Here is a 21,836-nt window from a genome sequence, read left to right as displayed (position 1 = left end):
AGGCTGTGTACCCAAGTGCACTCAGGTCCCTGCTTCAACTTTTGACATATAGGGCCTCACTGTAATACATTTAAATGTTATGTCTCTACTGCAAGGTGACAACATGGGTCATAAGTAATATGTATATTTGATTATTACACATGCCTGCCCCTGCTCATTCATATTCATAGCTCTTCCTATAACCTGTTGAATATGTATACATGGCCAAATCATTCAGCATGAATCCCTGTTGTTGTACCCACCCCTCCCTCAAAGTGCCTGCCTTTTGGGCTTCTGCAGGAGGCTATACTTCCCAACCTGTCAGAATGGCCACCTTGCAGGCTGTAACCCTATATAAGAAAGTCTAATCTCCTTTCTAAATTTATAAGTGGTGTGATTTTTAAGTTAACGATACCAATATCTGAAACCCAGCACCAGAGATTCTGATTCAGTGGCTCTGGGATGGGGCCCCTGTGATGTATTAGAATCCCCTTGGTTGCAAGGAACAATTCAAATCAGTCTTAGTAACTAGAAAAGTGTGTTGGGAGAATAATTTATAAGGACAAAGACAATAGGGTGGCTCATTGAGGGTAAGAATAAAATGCAGTTAAGCTTAAGAAATGATGGAGCCAAATACTTAAGTGCCATCAGAAGTCACATTCTCTTCCTTTTTTCTTCTGTTTCCTGTGTGCCTACTCTAGTTCTCTCTTGCTCCTTCCTTAAAGCATCATAGCATTTATGGTTAAAGACGAAAATGACCACTGCTATGGTTTGAATGTGTCCCCCAAAAAGCAGGTGTTGGAGACTTAATCCTCAGTGCAACAGTGTTGGAAGGTAGGGCCTAATGAGAGGTGATTAGGTTGCAAGGGTGCTTCCCTCATGAATATATTAATGCCATTAATGTGGGAGTCATTTTGTTATTACAGCAATGGGTTCCTTATAAAAGAGGGAGCTCACCTCCTCTCACTCTCTCTCCCCTCCTCTCTTTGCCCTTCTGCCATAGGATGGCACAGCAAGAAGGCCCTCACCAGATGCCAGCCCCTCAGCCTTGGACTTCCGAGTCACCAGAACTGTAAGCCCATAAACTTTTAAATTACCCAGTCTCAGGTATTCTGTTTTAGCAGCACACAATGAATGAAGACAACCACCAACAGCTTTAAAGCTTTATATATCTCATCAGTATAGACACCCCCAAGAGAATCTAGCTTCTATTTTCTAAGACTACAACGACAATCCCCAGGAGATACCCTGATTAGCTCTGCTTTGGTCAGGTGCCTGTCTGCCCCTGAATTAATCCATCATCTTAGGGATGAGGTCACAGTAGAATATAGTTAACTAATCCTTCTGCAATGGTTTTGACTGGAGCATGGAGTAATGCCTTGCAAAGGGATTCTGAGCAGACAATTACAAAGCTGTCCAGTGCATCACCTCACACCATCCCTTCATGCCTCCTACTTCCATATTACTAATTCTGATGGAATTAATTTGACATTGTCCCTACTTGTGGCTTTTTTTTTTTTTGACCTTGAAAAGGCTAACGATGAGATAAAGCCAGTTGGGATCAAGAATGTAAAATCAGAGAAGTCTATATGAGAGAGAGGAAAAGGCTCCCAGATATCCCCTCACTCAACTTCTGTCATTCTTCCTTTCATTTTGAAAAACCGAGGAGCAAAGAGGCTCAAGATTTTTCAAGGGTCATATAGTGAGTTTGTGTCCAAGTTGAAACTAGTACCCATTTTTTCAGGCTCTCAGTGTAGTGTTCTTTTCTTTATAAAGATATAAAAAGCTTGAAGCAACTACCAAGTGTAAATAATTCAAAAATTAAGGTAAAAACACCTCTGAGATAAAGTAAATCAATGGAAAAATGGAATTCAATTTGTACAAATTTGATTTTTATGTCATTTTTCTCAGTGTGTACTTATTCCATAAATCAAGGCCAACCCACAACACTCACACCATGTCTAATGCTCATATAAATCCAAGGTGTCTACCATGACAAGTCACCATAAGACAAATATATTGTTTTTATCCTTAAATGAAAGCAATAGGAGGTTTAGTATTTGTCAAACAGATCCCTAATTAATAGGCCAATTGCTTGGGGCTTTAAGGATTATCAGAGGAGGATTATGGAGACAGCATAGGCAGGGAGAAAGCTCATTGACAAGTGCTATGGTTTGAATGTGTTCTCCAATTGTGTTAATGCTTAATCCCCAACTCAACAGTGTTGGGAGTTGGGGCCCAATGGGAGGCTCCACCCTTATGAATGATTTAATGTGATTATAAAAGGGCTTGAGGCTGAGAGCTTAGTCTCTCTCGAGCATGCACGCTCTCTTGCCCTTATACCTTTTTCCATAAGATGACACAGAAAAAAAGACCCTGCCTCAATACAACTCCTTGATATTAAACTTCCAAGCCTCTGGAACTGCCAGCCAAATAAATTTCTGTCTATTATAAATTACCCAGTTCCGGTATTCCTTCATTGCAGCACAATGAAGTTATCTTCATTTCTAAGATAACTAGAAAGTGGAGACCTGAATTCTAGTCCAGCTGTACCTCTGATTCTGATCCACTAAGCAAGTCATTTTCTTCCTCTGGACCCCAATGACCTTATCTATCAAATGGGGAGTTTGAACTAGAAATGCACTTCTCTAACTTCAGCTATGCAATCTCATCGCTGCTCCGATAACTGCATACCAGCTGTGTCATCATGTTTTAATACTCTTTCCTTACGTTAACTCACTTTTTAAACTTAAATTTTACCAAGAAACATTTATTTCACTATTATAATGGAAAAGCAGCATCACTTAGATTAATTGAAGATCTCTATATAAGTACATATGAAATTACGTGAGATGAGGAATACGTTAATTTACTTGACTGTAGTAATCACCTCATTACGTGTATCAAGATGTATTGTAGACCTTATATACAATAAAAATAAATAAATGGTCACCTGGGTTGAACAACAACAACAAAATCCTCATTACCACCAGTAGTGTGTATATACTCCATGTTGGGGAACCCTGAGCTAAACAATCTCTAGGGGCTTTCAGTCCCAACCGATGATGGTTCTTAGGAACAGGCAGAGGTCCAGTGAGACAGAAGTCAAGGGATGTTACACTGTAAGAGAATCATCTGAAGCCTTCAATTCCCTGTTGCTGGGCCTAGTTCTCTGCTGTGTTCACTCTCCCACTACTGCAGCCCACAGTCCTGGCCTAGGTTTGCCTCCCTGTCTTTTCATGGGCACGTCAATTCAAACCCAGTTGTCAGATCGACTCTGAGAAGAACTAACCTAATAGCAGCTTCTTGTTTTGTCCAGTTCAGGAAATTCCGGGTTTTAATAGAGGAGAGTGCCTTCACATATCCACATATACACTAAGTTTTTAATGTCAGTGTTGAAACTTCAGACACTCTTACAAACGGTATGGAAGAAACCCTTTGCAAAGGACTTCTCAAGTTTTAGCTATGTCTCTCTCATTTTATCATCTACCACATCCATCTGTTACTATTCTTTCCTTCTGTCCTTCTTCCCTATTAACTTATTATTTATTTCTCTGTCCCTTTTTCTTTCTCTCTTCTATTTCATTTTCTCTCTCCCAGTTACATTTGACATTGACATGGCAGGTATTTACTCCGTGCCTTCTCCATGCAGGCACTGTGCTGGTCTACCGCACTGCCAGTCCCTCACCTTTCTTCATCACCCATTCATCCATCTATGAAATCTCACCCAGCCTACCTAGCATTCATCCACCCAGTATTTACTCAGCACTCACTTTTCCACCTCTGCTTACTTTTTTTCTATCCTTTTCTTATGGCTCTTGTCAATTGCTGATGGATCAGGAACAAAATCCCTCAGAGCAGCTGAGGCAGGGAAGAAGAATGGGGGCCCAGTAATACTTATGGCAAATGTCCCAGATCGGGTTGGAGCTTGGATGAGTATCTGGACTACAAAAAGATCATCATCAGTACAGTTCCAGTGGAGGAGTTGTCAGCCTGGGAACGGGGGGAGTGGGGAGGCGGCACCTGTCAGATGGGCAATAGAACCATCAGCTCCTTGCCCCAGGCAGTGGCAGGTAGACATGCAGATTCCGGCCCAATTTCTGGTGCAGACTACAGGCCTGATCACACATCTCAGCTCTAGATGTCTCCAGACTTTGCAGAAGCTAAAGAATGTGTTCCATGTAGACTCTAGTGGTGGAATCATGGGCAAGGAAAGCTGAAAGAGCTTGGAGTACTGGGCCAGTCTGCACCACCCCTTTATAGGTGAAATAAACGAGGACAGGATGACGAAAGTGTGTTGTTTACCCCAGTCACAGAGAAGTTAGTAGCTGAAGGGGATCAGAACCCAGGTTACTGAACAACTAGCCTCTATGCTTCTATTCCTGAAGCCTTTCTACCTACCCTTCCTCTTCCCTAAAAGCTCCTTTGAATGAATTAAATGGTAGATGTTTACACTTTCTGCAAAGACAGAGTCCGATGAAATATTTAAGGTGGCGGATATCACAAGTACACTTATTTGATCTCTACAAATTATATGAATGTATTAAATGATCACATGTACCCAGAAACTATGCGCATCAATTATACATCAATTAAAAAAAAACTCTTTCAAAAAAGAATATGATTATGCTGCTCCATTTTCCCCACTGTCTAAACTAGATGCCTGGTCAAGTCAATGCAATAATAATGAAAACAAACAAACAAACAATGATTTATTGTTTACCATAAGTATTTTGCTAGGTACTTTACATTACTATTATCTCATTTAAACCTCACAGCAATCCTTTTGTGTGGGTATTATTATCCTCAATTTAGAGATGAAAAAATGAGACTTGCAGAGATTACATTTAGCAATTGTTAGGACCAAACTGAGCAGCAGCTCACATTCTTTACAACGTCATGGAGAATGGTGTGGGGAGCTGCTAACTCAAATGCAGGACAGTTAAGGCTGATGTGTTATGATTGTAAATCTCTAAGCAGCTTCTAGATAGATGCCTGGCAGACCACAGTTTCTTGGTGTAAATGCTTTTCTTTTCTAATGGGCCTGCAATAGGGGTCCTGCAGTATATGACAGCAGCCCCTTCGTTTGCAGGTACTAAAGGTGAAAAAGAAGAATGAAAGAGTTGCTACTTCTGGAAGCTTCTAGCTTCATGATAGTTGGGATCCAATTCATCCTGTATATTGCTCCCCACTCCCCAACACATAACATGATACATAGTAGGTACTTAGTAAGTATGCATCGAATGAACAAATAATCCCTTAGAAAAGAATCAGTTCCTAAAAGTACCCTTCTATCAGGCTAATCAACCCAGAAATTTCTAGTTACTAGAAGCTTCAGCATATTGTTACTACATTCACAAAAGGTGCCCAATAATCATTTATATTTGCACAACATTTAACAAGATGCTTCACATTCATTATCCTCCTTCTCCTCACTGTATTGATGATGTATTAAGAGCAGGTGCCATGTCCATTTTGTCTCTGTGTCCCTGCTTCCCCCATGGCACTAGACTGCTGATTAACATTCATTCAGAACCCCTACATGCCAGGTACTGTGCGTGGTGCTGGGGTTATAGTGGTGAGCTAATGTGCACAATAGACACACATAAAATAACCAACCAAATAAATTGTGCCTAGCACAAGGAAAAGAACAATTCTGAGACAATTCTGAGACAGACACACACACATTGAGAGAAAGAAAATAACTATAGATCAAATTTACATTGAGATGGGGTCAGAAAAAGTCTTTTGAGTCTCTGAAATTTTATTTATCTAGATTTTATATTTGGTACCATCTTCTGACTTTCCTGTATTGTCTACAGCTCTGGGAACTAAGAAGGTATACCTGAAAGGTGTGGAGAGATTGAGTGGACCTTCCTGATTGGCTACCTGGCTGGCTAACTTATTCCCTCTCTTCTTCTCTTCCTTCCTTTATTCCTTTTATTCACTTTTTTATTCAATCACCAAACATCTATTCAGCATCTACAACTTTTCACACAGTACAGTGGCACTAGGAATATGCCAATGAGCAAAATTGACATAGTCTCTGCCTTTGTGAAGCTTATGGTCTTGTAGAAAGAGGCACAATGAAATAACTTTAAAGTGTCTTACGGTGACAGAGAAATGCACTACGAAGGCTTATTTCATGGTTCTATAGGTGTTCAACATGGAGGCTTGATCTGGTGTAGGGCTGGAAAGGCCTCCCCAAGAGGTGACAGGAAGAGCTCTGGCGGGGACTGAACATACACTAGACCAAGGTCAGGTGGTGGAGAGCACTGCAGTCACTTGTAGTCAAGTCCTGAAATCATGGCTGGGAAATCAGTGACCTTCACGTACTCCCCTGTGACGAGGGCAGTGCTGATTTTGTTATAGTAATATATTTTTTATAGATGAGAAAAAAAAAAAACAAACTGTGGCTTCAGGAAGTTTAGTGAGTCACTCAAGCCCCTGGAGACCAAACAGAACTGACATTGGAGCCTAGGTGTGCAGACTGAAACTCTCTCCAGCATTTTCCACACCCTCTCAGGCCATGGTCATCTGACTATAGTTAAAGCACCTGATGCCTGGCTGGTTAACACCACGAAACAAACTTTAAGCACATAAAACACATACTAAAATCATTTCTCATGGTTAGACATGAAACAGCACGGCTGGGCGTGGTGGCTCACGCCTAAAATCCCAGCACTTTGGGAGGCCGAGGTGGGTGGATCACTTGACGTCAGGAGCTCGAGACCAGCCTGGCCAACATGGTGAAACCCCATTTCTACTAAAAATACAAAAATTAGCCAGATGTGGTGACAGACACCTGTAATCCCAGCTACTCTGGATGCTGAGGGAGGAGAAGCTCTTAAAGCTGGGGCGGAGGTTGCAGTAAGCCAAGATCGCACCACTGTGCTCCAGCCTGGGCGACAGAGTGAGACTCTGTCTCAAAGAACAAAAAAAAGAAAAAAAAAGAAATGAAACAGCGCCATCATGCCCCAGTACCTTTTCTCCTTATGAAGACAACTACATAGTAGTAGCCTTCTAAACCCCTACTGGTCTAGCTCCTGCCTATTTGGTTTCCAAGTCTCTGCGTCTAATCACTATACTAAGTTTCATGTCCAAGGTCAAACGCTGTGGCACATTTGAGAGTCTCAGATCCTTAAAAGAATACTTCTTTTGCTCATTTTTGTGCCTACTATGTATTTGGGCAAAAATGGGGCCTCATGTTTACTGTTCCTGGCTCTATTTCCATAGAGTTAAAATAACTATTCTGAGCAAGAGGAAACCCAGATTAAACAAAAGTATCTTATCAAGTTCCTTCTCCCCCTTGCAGATTTTTTTTTAAAAGCATCATTATCTTCTCCTGAATATAAAAATATGTCATTTGGGATAAATTACATTTTCATAATAATGCCTCCAAAATTCCCCTAAACATCCGTTATATAATTCCCATGAGGACATGTGCTCAGACCAGGGACTGCAGTGAGAGTGAGGGCTTTGGAGTCAGGCACACCCCTCTCCAGCTCTGTGACCACAGCCAGGCCTCAGGCATTCTGAGCTTCGCGCTTCTCTGTGAAGCTAAAATGATGAGAGAGAATGGGATGGAATTAAAGGAGAGAATCTGTACAAAGCACATAGCTGAGGCCAGTTGGGAGCACAGTCCTCACTAAACTTTGGTTATAATAATTATCTTCTTTCACAAATGAAGATGTGTGTGGCCCAGGGAGCAAAGAGGACTTGCCTGGCATTGTACAGCTAAAGTCTCATCTGGACAAGTCCACTTCCCCTTGTATGAAGTGGAGGGTACTTCCAATCAACCATGTATTCTTTAGGTAAGAACACAAATCTAACATGTCAGTGGGAAATAGCCTTCATCCCACTACCTACCTGTGATCCTGGGATCTCAAATCATTACTCCTTCTTCTCCACCCCACTGCCCGGCCCCTTCCTGCTACACCAGGGGTTTTACAGCCCACCACAGCATGCAGAGGTATCAGTAGGGAGAATATGCTTGTCACGTTTTGACTGTCTCCTCTCTTCTGGGGCAGCCCATTTCCATGAAAATAGGACAGTGAGTAGTAGGAGGAAGAGTATCAGTACGATCTTTACTATCATTCATCGGGAACAAACTTGAATTAGTTTCTTTGGGAGGAAAACTTCCTCTGAAGACTGACAAGGAAGCAGAAGATAGTACAGTCACTCAGGCAGTCCAAGGCAGGCATGAGATGGTAAGAATCCTTTACATTAAAGTTCTCAGAAGTTTACATTTATATTACCTAATTTGATCCTCTCAGCAGTCCTGTAAGGCAGCAGGATGGGGAGTCTTATTCTTAGCTATGTAAATTGAGTCAGAGGGGAGCTATGTAGGTTATATTACATCAAAGCCATTTATGCATTTATCCATTCATTCATACAGCAGTTATTTATTGAGTAATAGTATGTGCTGAGCCTGCTTTAGGCATGAGAAATATACTAAACACTGCCCCTGGCCTCAAGGAACATACATTAGTGGGGAAGACTAGTAGAGGCACATAAATAGGCAATTATAATTAGTATGGTTAGTACAATAAAATAAATATGTCAGAGAATTAAAGGAAGGGGAAGAGGAACAGAAAAAAAAAAAATGCTTAGTCTGAGGGGCACTCACAATGAGAAAAGGCTCTCCAGAGGAGGTGACACCTGAGATTTGAAGGCTAAAGAGGAGTAATTGAGATGGAAGAATTGGGAAGATGGGGTAAGAAAAGGCATGACCTAGAGAAATAGCTTAAGAATAAAATAAAATAAAATAAACAAGAATGGAAAGTCAAGAAGATTATAGAATTTAGTCTTGAAGTATCCTGAATGCCTTGAGGACATTGATTTGAACCCATGGTTAGTGGTGGGGTTGTGGGGGTACTGAAGGGTTTTAGGTAAGGAGGTAATAGCCTAGTTTCACTAGATTCAAACTCAGGGCTTTGATGTTCTGGTACACCACCAGTAGCCCAGCCTCATCTCTTCACAGCTGGGGCCATTCAATCAGCCCTCATCACTAGGCCAAGCCTTCCTCAGGCTCCTGAAACCTGCCAGCCCCTAGTCAGGGCCACCTGAGAACTCAGGATTAGCCAATGCAGGTAATGAGGACTCTAAGGCTACTTATTATTCCTTTGATCTCATGCCTTTGTTCTGCTTCTTGGGCTGTTGCCATCTCAAGACCCAAACCTCAGGCCTGGCTCTCGCTCTTTAGCAGAGCCCTCCGACATGTCCAGTCCTCTCCATCCACCAGGGTAAAAGTGCCCACTCCTACCACCCACTATGGGAATGTCCCCTAGTGCTGTGAATTTCTGCTTTGACACCACCCTTTCCTTTAGCCCGGGGCCCAGGGCCTGGGTCAAGAATGCTTGCATCTCACCAGGCTGGACTCTGTACTTTTCATAGATGCCCACTTACTTGACTTCCTAATTTATACGCAACTCCCTTGCCCTTGAAACATATCTCAAATGTCCTCACCTCATACCCCTTTCATTTATCCTACACTGCCCAACACCCCAGGTTCCCTGAGGTTTGAAAGCACTTTCCTTTTCTATTTCTACCACAATCGTAAACCTAGAAGGCTTCAAGGAGACCAAGAGAGAGAACAGAAAAGCCAGAGTTACTGTCTGCCCCCAAATCATTTGAGGAGAAATTCAGACAGTAGCTTGGAGAGAAGAAAAGGATCCATTGGCTTCCGGGGAGACAGAAAAAAAGAAATCAAGTTCCAAGGATAGTTACAGTCTCTTCTGAGAGCCTCCACATTCTTGATATCTGCTCACCCTTGATATCTGACCGAGTTCCTCATCCTCCTCCATCCCCCAGAGAATGCCTCATCACCTTTGCCTGCCTTCATCAAGAATCTTGTTAGGTTGGTTTAGCCAGAATCCCATTTACCTCTGATGTGTTATCTTAGTAATTTTCCATCCACTAACCTCTACATTACTCTTTGGCTATACAATCCCACTTGCCCATGCTGTATTCAGAGTTGAGCCCAATCCCACTCCCCAGCTGCAGTACCCCTATCATGGTGGTCCCAAATGAAGTCTTCCTTACCATACTTGCTTAATAAGCATCACTGCCTAATTTTTTCTTGAACAACCATAAAGATGCCATGATTCCTCAGGGAGATGAACAGATTGAGCTTCTATCTAGCATTCAACTTGTCCAGGGCTTATCCTGAGAGCAAGGTGGGAGGAGGGAAAGTGCTAGGGACAGGGGTATCACAGTGGCAGATAACAGCAGCTGTCTCTTGGCAGTAGAGATAAACACAAGTTGAGGCTGCAAAATATTTTGAACTTCAAAGAAAAGAGAACAAGTGTGAGGCAGAGTAGAAAAAACATGCATGAAAATAAATCCGAGAAATCATGTTCTAGCGCCTTCACTGCCACTACTTTACATGAGCTGAGTGTGCGACTATTCTCTCAGAGCTTCAGTTTCCCAATCTGGGGAGTAAGGAGCATGGGCGCCACAGGATGCCAATCTGGCTTTGACATTTTCCACAGACCTGCACTTCACTTTCTAGATCTGTTGTCCTTGCTCGCCCAGAGAGAATACAGCAGGCCAGCCAGTAATGTGCTGTAAGGCCTGGTGCACGGTGATTTACTGTGAGGCTATGTGGATACCCAATGGTACCTTTGGAACAAGCTAGCAATCCACAATCTTGAGTGTCATCATTATTGGTCTCATGGGAGAAGTTTGTTTCTTCCCTGCCCTTCGAATCTCAGCACAAGGTGAAAGGCTCCAGCTACTCTCCCTGGGCTCTGCAAGATCTACGCCTCAGAATACAGGGACATATCTATTTCGAGGCTGCCTTCAGGCAAAGGAGAAATGGCCAGCCCTAGAAACAGTGTCATTGGGATACTGTTCACAAATCTGTTTTGAAATCCTACTGTGTGCTCTTCTTGCCTCTCTGAATCTATTCTCCATCTAGTCTCTCTTTGCCTGGAATGCCTTCTACCCTTTTTTTAGCCTCTAAAATGTCTTTTGTCATTCAAGTTCCCCTACAGATAGCATCTTCCCTGTGAAGTCTTCCTTGATATAACCAACAAACGAACTACCTCTCCCTCTTCTCTGCTCCCGGACATGCCAATACCTACACTTCATAGCCATTTTCACCTGCCCTCTTTTATAATTAGTGACCTGTGCATCTCTCCCTCATCTGATGATTGCAAGATCATTGAGCTAAAGAAGATAGCATCTCTGTCATTGATTTCAACCAACATCTTGCATCCTCACAGCCCTCCATGTATATTTTCTCAAGCGGAGGAAGACAAAGTAAGAAAATCTGAATGGCATGTTTGCTAATCCAGTGGCTGCTGCCGCTAATTTTTTTAGAGGATTTTTAATACAGTATACTACAAACTCTCTTTCTCTTGTCCTATGGCTTCAAATACCAATTCTAGGCTGATTTTCTCAAATTTGTATTTTTACCCCGACTTGTACACTGAGCTACAGAATGCTCTGTCCCCTTAGGTGTCTAATACCTAACTCAAATGCAATATATCCAGAAAGTAAGAGGAGTGATAGGCTCAGAGAGAAGTATCTTGGCAGAGCAGTGGGGGCTCCTCAGCCCAGATCACAGCTGGTGACAAAGACCATGTTGGAAATGAAAACTGCTGAGGCCTCTTGCCTCCTTCCCTGGTCAGCCAGATCCCAAGTTTGGGCATAGAATCTTCCTTCTTAGACAAGGAAAACATAAGAACCTAATTGATCCATAATCTTTATGTGAAACAGGAGAAACAAATTCCTTATGTAATTGGTATATAAATCATTTCAGATATGAGTAATGATGCTGGGACAGGCCATTTATTTTGAATATTAGAGACTTTTAAACCCCAGTTTAATTGTATTTAGAATTGTCTCTGAAATTACAATGCACTACTCTGGAAAGAAATGAGTTCCCGGGCACCAGAGGTATTCAATCTAAGTCAGGCTGAACACATGGCAGGGATGGTAAACATAGGATTAAGTCATGAGACCGAGGTTAGACTGGATGTGCTCAAAGGACCATTCAGTGGTTTGATTTCAGCTCACCAATAACAATAACAAAATGATGATAAAGATGCTAATGATGCTGATGACGAAGATTCTGCAGTTGTTCCTCTGCTGTAGCTGATGGCGGACATTTATTGAGCTCTATCCATGCTCAATTATAAGCATTTTTAAATACTTTACATCCATTATCTCAATCCTCAAAACAAGCCTAAAAAGTGAGTATTATTGCCTTTATTTAGCAAATGAGGAAATGGAAGTATAGAGAACTTCAAAAACTTACCCAATTTCACATAGCTAGTTAGGAAGCAGCAGGACATATATTTCAGTACAGCTCTGTATGACATACTCTTAACCATAACCACATGTAATCAGTTTTATGGAGACAACTGCAGAATATATGTTCTTCTTTGGGTCCTAGAATGCAGTTAAAAAAAAATACAATGCTAGCACACATCATGAACACAGGATATGACTACTCATGCATATATGCATATAGGAATGACATTTATATGGGGGTGAATTAGAACACCCAACCATAATTCAGAAGATATGAATTTTAGTGTGAGATCAGTCACTGCCTTGCCGTGTGACCCAATTGTATTTTTATCCCTTCTCTCTACAACTTCAATATAAAATGAAAATGGGAAACCAGATGATCTCTAAAGTCAGTTCTGTGAGTGTTTAGGTATTTGTGGAATTTCAGTCTCGTCTATTCATCTATCTATCTACTTGTCCATCTATATTTAGGAGTAAATGGCAGGTAAAGTATCACCCTATGTGGATTTAAGCAAAATGTAAATTCAAAAACCCCCAAGTGCTCCTTCAAACCAATAGGGATTCAAGCTGTAGGTCAAATAAGGAAATGCAAGGCATCCCCAAATATTATAAAGAGGCCAGAAGCTTAAGAAAGCATCTATTTTTCCTCTGAGAGCCCCCAGGAGTAAAAGAGAAAGTATAGCTCCTAAAATTTCTTGTCCATTATTGAATGCAACATCTACCCTGTTTCCTAGTCAGAACTAGAGGTCTTGTACCTATACACTAAGAGTAGAAGGTTGTCAGGGTATTACTACAATCTTCTGCAGATAAATATTAATAATCACATTTCATTCTGTTCCTCAGGCCTTGTAAGAGAACACTGCCTCCTTGAAGACTGCCATAAGCCATGAGGAATGTCTTCTAAATCAGAATCATGTCCACATAACAAAGTTTTATTCAAAGAAAAAAAATCTTTCAAAAAACAAATCAATAGCTGGTTTGCCGATTAACTGCCTAGAATCCCTGATTTCCCATGTGAGTTCATATTATGAACCCACCAGAGGATCCTTTCAACTCAACTTTGGTCACTGGGAGACACAGAAACAGCATTGCCCAGGTCCTGCCACCTTCTGGCCATGTGACCTTGGGTGAGTCCCTCCACCTGTCCAAACTTATTGTGCCTCTTCAAGGGAATTTAACTAGTCATGAAAATGGACCAGTTTACAGTGAATCCACTTAAGACAAATCCTAAAATTGCACACTAAACAGAAGATGTTCAATTGGGACTCCAACTTAAAAATAAAACCAAACTCTTTTAAAATAAGTTATGTCTATATTATTTTAGGGTATTTTTAAGTCTATGCTAATTCTACAAAGCAACAAGGAGTAATTGAAGTATGGTCAGTATTTTTGGCATACGTTTTTCCAAAAAACAAAGCAAGATTTTTCTTTTTTTCATATTTGACTTTCACAGATGGTCAATAACAGGGTCATCTTTTAAAAAATATTTAAGAGTAATAAAAATTTCTCTAAAGTCCTCTCATAATCCTTTGGGTAAACATTTACTTTGAAAGAGCTTATTGGGTTTAATCCTCAGTGCTTCTCTCTTCTTCAATTGTTAACTGAATATTCAGACGGATCCTTATTTGCTTATAACTCAAGTACGTTTTTAACATAACTTTCAACAACTTCATGAAATCATCATCTTTACTATAATTGGTAATTTTACTTCAAAACTAATTTGATTTATTTTTGTATCATGTGATGTTTATAATATCTATTAATTATCATAGACCAACAAAAATATTGATATGATAGATGGGAAAACAATTAAGAGGGAAAGAATTCTTGAATGGGGATAATTTTAAAGTGGCCAATTCATTAATGAATATTTTCTTGTAAAGACAATTTTTGCTCCTCTCTGAAACCTCAAAATTACACGGCCTTGGATAACCTCCCATCCTCACCCGATCTCTCTCCTTTAAGGTCTTTCCACAAATTTCACCTCAACAAAGCCTTTTGTGACATGCTTATATAAAATTGCAATTCAATTCTAACCCCATATACACTTACTCCATTTATCCTTTTTCTGCTGATTTCTTTCCAGCACTTACCAACACCAAACATTCAGGCACACCCCACGTAGATTGTGGGCTTGGTTCCAGACCACCATAATGAAGCAAATAGCAAAATAAAGTCAGTCACGTGATTTTTGTTTCCAGGGCATACAGAAGTTATGTTTACATTAAACCATAGTCTATTAAGTGTGCAATAGAATTATGCCTAAAAATCAATGTACATATCTTAATTTAAAGATACATTATGGCTAAAAATACTAACAATTATCTAAGCCTTCAGTGCGTTCTAATCTTTTTGCAAGGTGAGGGCCTTGCTTCAACGTTGACAGCTGCTGACTGATCAGGGTGGTGGTTACCGAAAGGTAGGGTGACACAGCAATTTTTAAAAATAAGACAACAATAAAGTTTCCCTCATTGATGGACTCTTCCTTTCATGAAAGATTTCTCTACAGCATGTGATGCTGTTTGATAGCATTTTATCCACAGTAGAACTTCTTTTAAATTTGGAGTCACTCCTCTCAAGCCCTGCCACTGTTTTAGCAACTAAGTTAATGTAATATCCTAAATCATTTGTCATCATTTAAACAGTGTTCACAGCATGTTTACCAGGCGTAGATTTCATCTCAACAAACCACTTTCTTTGCTCATCCATAAAAAGCAACTCCTCATCCACTGAAGCTTTATCATGAGATAGCAGCAATTCAGTCACCTCTTCAGGCTCCACTTACAATTTTAGTTCTCTTGCTATTTCCACCTCATCTTCATTGACTTCCTCCACAGAAGCCTTGAACCCCTCAAGGTCATCCATGAGGGCTGGAATCAACTTCTTCCAAACTGCTATTAATGTGGATATTTTGACCTCTTTTCATGAATCATGAATGTTCTTAATGGAGTCTAGAATAGTGAATACTTTCCAGAAGGGTTTCAATTTACTTTGCCCAGATCCCTCAGAGGAATCACTACCCATGGCAGCTATATCCTTATGAAATCCCATTCTTATATAAGAAGACATGAAAGTCAAAACTACACTTTGACCTATGGGCTGCAGAATGTATGTTGTGTTAGCAGCCATGAAAATAACATTAATCTCCTTGTACATCTCCAGTGGAGCTCTTGAATGACCAGGTGTATTGTCAATGAGCAGTAATATTTTTAAAGGAATGTTTTTTGTTTTTTGTTTTTTTTTCCTGAGCAGTAGACCTCAACAGTGGACTTAAACTACCCAGTAAACCATGCTATAAACATATGCTGTCATCCATGCTTCAGCTGTTCCATTTCTAGAGCACAGGCACAGTAGATTTAGCATCATTCTTAAAGGCCCTAGGGTTTTCAGAATGGTGAATGAGCATTGGCTTCAACTTCAAGTCACCAGCTGCATTAGCCCCTAACAAGAGAATCAGTCTGTCCTTTGAAACTGAAGCAAGGTATAGACTTCTCCTCTCTATGAAAGTCCTGGATGGCATCTTCTTCCAATAGAAGGCTGTTTTGTCTCTACTGAAAATCTATTATTTTATGTAGCCACCTTCAGTTAGGATGTTATCTTGATCTTCTGGACAAGTTGCTGCAGCTTCTACATCAGCACTTGATGCTTCCCTTTGCACTTTTATGTTATGGAGATGACTTCTTTACACTTCATAAACCAACCTCTGCCAGCTTCCAACTTTTCTTCTATAGCTTCGTCACCTCTTTCACCTTTCACAGAATTGAAAAGAGTTAGGGCCTTGCTCGGAATTTGACTTTGGCCTAAGGGAATGTTGTGGCTGGCTTGATCTTCTATCCAGACCACTCACACTTTCTTCACGTCTGCAATAAGGTTGTTTCACCCTCTTTTCACTTGCGTGCTCACTAGAATAACATTTTTAACTTCCTTCGAGAGCTTTTCCTTTGCATTCACAACTTGGCTGTTTGGCAGAAGTGACCTAGCTTTCAGCCTGTCTTGGCTTTGGACATGTCTTCCTCACTAAACTTAATCATATCTAGCTTTTGATAAAAAGTGAGAGACATGCAAATTTTTCTTTTACTTGAACACTTAGAGGCCACTGTAGGGTTATAAATCAGCCTAATTTCAATATTGTTGTGTCTCAGAGAATAGGGAGGCCTGAGGAAAGGGAGAGAGATGAGGGAACGGCATGCTAGTGGAGCAGTTTGAGCACGCATGACATTTAGTGATTAAGTTCGTCATCATTCATGGCCACAGTTTGTGGTGCTCCCAAACAATTACAATAGTAACATCAAAGATCCAGTGTCACAGATTACCATAACAGATGTAATAATGAAAAACTTAGAAATATTGCAAAAACTACCAAAATATAACAGAGATTCAAGTCAGCACATGCTGTTAGAAAAATGGTGCCACTAGACTTGCTCCATGCAGGGGTGCCCAAACCTTCAATTTTTTAAACACACACACACATACACACAAAACGCAGCCATAAAAGAGAATGAGCTCATATCCTTTGCAGGGACATGGATGAAGCTGGAAACCGTCATCCTCAGCAAACTAACACAGGAACAGGAAACCAAACACTGCATGTTCTCACTCATAAGTGGGAGTTGAACAATGAGAACACATGGACACAGGGAGGGGAACATCACACACTGGGGCCTGTCAGGGCAGTGGGGGTGGGGGGCAAGGGGAAGGAGAGAATTAGGACAAATACCTAATGCATACAGGGCTTAAAACATAGATGATGGGTTGGTAGGTCCAGCAAACCACCATGGCAAATGTATACCTACGTAACAAACCTTCACGTTCTGCACATGCATGTATCCCAGAACTTAAAGTAAAATTAAAAAAAAAATAGAAATGCAATATCTGCAAAGAGCAATAACATAAAGCACAATAAGGTAAAGTATGTCTGTACTTTGTATGTCATTTTATTCTCTTTCTTCCTCTGCCCCACTGGGATGAAAACTCCATGAGAGTTTTGTTGTTTCATCCTCTACTTATCACCATTACCTACAACTACAGTTGGCTAGGACTATGTGTGTGTAGGGACTTAAAAATATGTGTTGAATGAATGAATATTCAAATGAGAACACCCTCCAAATATCCCAAGGGTTAGAGAATGTTGCTGATAAGACTCGGGTTATCGGTTTTATGCCTCAGACTAGGGGAGACAAATAGATTTCATCATGGCTTTTTTAGTGGCCTCCTGGTGTGAAAGGAGTGATATGATCATAAAAATGAGTGACATGATCGATTAGCAATGTCTGCCCTTGGGCATCAGAAATGGGATAATGGTATTATGCCAGGTATTCTTCACTCCTACCCTATAAATTGTTACATAATTACCCCCTAACTTTTCACTGGTGTCTACCTTTATGCACGCACACACACACACACACACACCACTAAACAAAAGTCTAACATGGTTCTGTTTTAACAGATAGTGGACATTATTGAGATCTCAGCTAAAATATTTCTACTTGACTCATTTTAGCTGCCAACTAATTGCTAAATGCCAACATGCTGCAAGTAGTTGTCAAATAATCTGGCATCCTTGGGAATCAGAATTCTAGGTTGAAAGAATCTTTAGAAATAACCTGCTCCAAACTAATCATTTTACAAATGGAGAAATCAAGACTTAAAAGATTAAGCATTTGTTCTCAAATCACACAGCTAAAATCATACAAATAAGGACTTCATATCCTTAGCATTTCCAAACAAAAGACAAACCAGAGACTTAAGGTAATTAAAGTTTAGAAAAAAAGGAAAAAGGGAAGAAATGAAATGTCTGAACAGACACTACACAGGATATGCACACACTTTGTGTTACCTATCTCGGTAAAGTCAACAACCCTGACTTCCCACTCCAAAAGGCCTCTGTATCTCAGGTCAGCCGCTGAGTCCAGTCCTCCCTGTGTTTGTTACCTTTTGTCAGAATAAGAACATGTTGCTAATGTTAATTGATCACAAGTCCTCAGATAGATAATTTAGGAGACGGCTTCACTTAAAACTGAATTCTATTTCCTTGGCCTGGGGGTGGCCTTTCTCTCAAACAGTTTTATTCCCTCCGGCTCTCTCAGAAAGATGTTCCCTGCCACCAACACAGTCAGATGGCATCTGAGAGAGCATTTTCAACTGACAAGTCCCTATTCTCCCAAAAATGTTTGCTGGAAAATTCCAACAAAGCTTTCCTATACAAATGCTACTACTTAATCAAAATTATAAAAGCCAGCCGGCAGTTTCCTTGAGCCCTCCTTACGCTGGCTAGGCTATGCTGTGTTGCACTGACACTGCCTTCTGCACACCCATGGAACTTGGTAATCTGGAGGGCGGCAGAGGGCAAGGGAAACTCAGCAATGACATCATTCCTACATGTGCCTCACTCCCCGCTTCCCTTCCAGCCTTACCCATGGAGGGCCTCCAGCTCGGCCAGGCTAAGAGAGAGATATCTCTATTAGAGAAGTCATCCTGGAGGCTTCCAAGCTCTGTGTAAACAGGACAGATTGCTCGGCAATTGAAGAGGTCACCCAAGCATCTGAGATAAATAAACAAATCCTGAGGTTTCAGTGACCCACAAAGTCCTGAAAAATATATATAGTTTACATAGGAGAGGGGGAAAAAAAAAGACATTTTCCATTCAAAACAGCTGATGGGTGTTGTTTTTTTTTTTTTCTCCTTTCAAATGGACAAAATAATACCTAAAGGAGGAGCAGAAAATGGGGCTATTTTTTCATTCTCTAAGGAGAAATTCTTGGGAGAACTAAGAGCCAAGGAGAAGGATCAGCTGGAATCGAAGCTCTACCGCAGTGAGATCCGTGCCAAGCAAGGAGAAAGCACGGCCAAGTCTATTTTCAGTTGCACTTATGCTCCTCGATGATGATGCCCGGCTGACATGCCCGGCTGTGTGCTTCGTGAGGGCAAGCACTGTGCCTTGGTCAGCACTGTAGCCCCAGCCACTCCAGATGGCCTGGCCCATCATGAGTGCTCAGTAACTGCTCGGTGAATGAGGTCATCAATCTTACTGCTATTTCCTACCCTTGTCTCAACCCTACTAGGTTTCTGCCCCTAGACTGTGATGCTTATGCTGGACCCCACCACAGGTAACACTGCTCTGTGGTCTTCAGCTTCCCCATATACTCATCACACTTTTATTAAGGGTTCTATGCCAACACAGTGATAGGAGCTGCTTCTAATAGTCCATCATTTAATCTTCACAATATATTTGTGAGCTAGGTACTAGTACTTTTATCACCTATTTTACAGATGAGGAAACAGATTCAGAGATGTTAAGGAATTTGCCCAAGATCACAACACACCTTAAACAAAAAGCCAGGCCTAACTCTAAAGTCTATGCGTTAAATCCCTAACCGTTTAGCCTCATTGGTGATTCATACGGTAACAATTGTCACTAAGATAGTGCCTCTCAAATCATTGTTCACACAGATGGTCTTGTTAAAATGCAGATTCCGATTCAGAAGTTCTGCAAACTGCACCTTGGGTATCCATCTCGTTTAAGAAAACTTTTATTTCTGATGTCCTCCCTTTCTACTATACAATAATTATATTTTAGCCTAAAAATGTGTTATTTCATTGTGCACTGATGGCTAGTGATATATTTAGGTAGGGCTTCCTGGTATAACGTAAAGTCTCAGGGTCTCTGCATAGGAACCTGGAGGGAACATTGAAGGTTGGGTGGCAGCAATGTGAGATGGCCTTATCTGCATTTTAGAAGTTCTCTCTGACTGAAGTCTGGTTGGTGGTTTGGGGAAGGATGAGACTGAAAGTGGGAGACCAGCAAGAACGCTATTTCAGTTGTCCAGGCAAGAGACAACGGTAGCTTGGAGAAGCTCACCCTGCCTGGCCTTAGTCCACTTTTGTGCTGCTCTAACAGAATACCACACTCTCGGTAATTTATAACGAGCAGAAATTGATTGGCTCAGAGTTCTGGAAGCTGAAAAAGTCCAAGATCAAGGAATCACATCTGGCAAGGGCCTTCTTGCTGTGTCACACTCTGACAGAAGGGCAAAGAGAGGGTGACAGAGAGCAAGGAGGGGCTGAACTTCCAGCCTCGAGCCCTCTTATAATGGGAATTAATCAATTCTTAAGGGCAGAGCCCTTGTGACCTAAACACCTCCCATTAGGCCCCACTTCCCAACACTGTTAGTTGAAGATTAAGTTTTCTACACATGCATTTTAGGGGACATGTTCAAACCATAGCTGTCTCCTTGGTTCTAATTTTAATTCTGCCACCAATGTGCAACAATTAGAATCAAAGGATCTTAATGGAATTAAGGCAAACATTTAATCTAATTGTGTAATTTTATAGAAAGAAGCTGACATTAAGAGAGAAATTCCCAAATTCATATAATTTATCTATTATAGCATTTTCAAAGCATTTTCTACAGGATGCTAACAGGTATTAGGTACAAAAATTAAAAGTTAGAAGAATTTCAGTAGTCAAATATGTTGAAGAGATACTTGATTAAACAGAGTTAAGCCGGTTTATTTGCTACAGGACTTATCAGAGCATTTAATAAGCTCAGAGTCTTTCATATTCTTTGTAAGTTTCCCAGAGTGAGAAACACATTTTACCAATGCCCAGGGATTTTTTTAGGATTTATATTTCATGAAAAATGCTTTGGGAAGCTGGTGTCTGGTGTTCTTTCTTTGGAACACACTGTGTCTTGTTACTTGGGTGAATTAAATACATCTCCCTGATGCAGGCATATTCTACCTTCCACCTGTCCCAGAACGCTCTGTACACCCCTCACATCTGCCTACATAACTCTTTTTCTTTTAATTTTTCTTCTATAACTTCTTGTAGTTCAGGAAGGATGAATTAACTTGATTAGTAGGTACTGTGCAATCCCCTAGTGGAGAAAATTATGTTCAAATCAAGCAAGGCAGTGTCATAAGATTGAGTACAAACCCCAGCTTTGCTAATATATTTTTATATAACCATAAAAAATATAACCCAAATGGGGCTTTTTTTTATTTTTCAAATGATGCAACACAACCAAACTATCTGTCTGCTAGCTCTATTCCTGTATAGTCAATGCTGTGGTTAAGGCTCTTTGACCTCTTTTAGCAAGATCAGAAACTACCTGACAGGCCAGTGACTTGATTGAACTCAAACACTCCTGTTGTACGTCCATGCCCTCCCCTTGGGGCCTCCATTTACTGTCCCTGAAAGGTATGCCACTGCCATATCTAGTCATCTTTTCTCCATCAAATTATACCATTCTGTGTCTCCTTATATCCAGAGACACCAAGTTAGAAGGGGCCTTCCTAAGCATTCATCACTGTCTTTTTACAGATGAAGTAACTGACTGGTCCACATCCCTACAAGATGTGAGTGGCCCAGGAATGGTCTCCTGATTCCTTGTCCTGTGCGCTCTCCTAGGCACTGTGACCTTTTGAATATGCTAAACAACTCACTCCCAGCTGCCTTGATAATAACAAAGCTGCCACTGTTCAGAGAGCGACATAAATTCCTATCAGGTCCACACTCTGTCATGATTTGTCTCAGAGCTGGCTGCCCAGGCTGCCACAGCCAATCCACACCACTTTGGTCATGAGGAACAGCCTCA

At 41.0% G+C, this 21,836-nt stretch overlaps 1 long non-coding RNA gene across 1 annotated transcript in view; it reads right to left on the bottom strand.

Annotated features, from left to right (window-relative positions):
- LOC103885511 overlaps nt 1-21,836 on the bottom strand; it is a 60,265-nt gene that overhangs the window by 12,972 nt on the left and 25,457 nt on the right. The window contains exon 3 of the long non-coding RNA XR_001903862.2: nt 12,245-12,378. This is a non-coding gene — a long non-coding RNA (uncharacterized LOC103885511). The remainder of the gene's footprint in view (nt 1-12,244; nt 12,379-21,836) is intronic.

This window comes from Papio anubis, chromosome 5, assembly GCF_008728515.1.
Source record: "Papio anubis isolate 15944 chromosome 5, Panubis1.0, whole genome shotgun sequence".
Classification (NCBI taxonomy): domain Eukaryota; kingdom Metazoa; phylum Chordata; class Mammalia; order Primates; family Cercopithecidae; genus Papio; species Papio anubis.
Note: the sequence above shows the minus strand (reverse complement) of the source record. Positions and strands in the feature narration are given on the sequence as shown.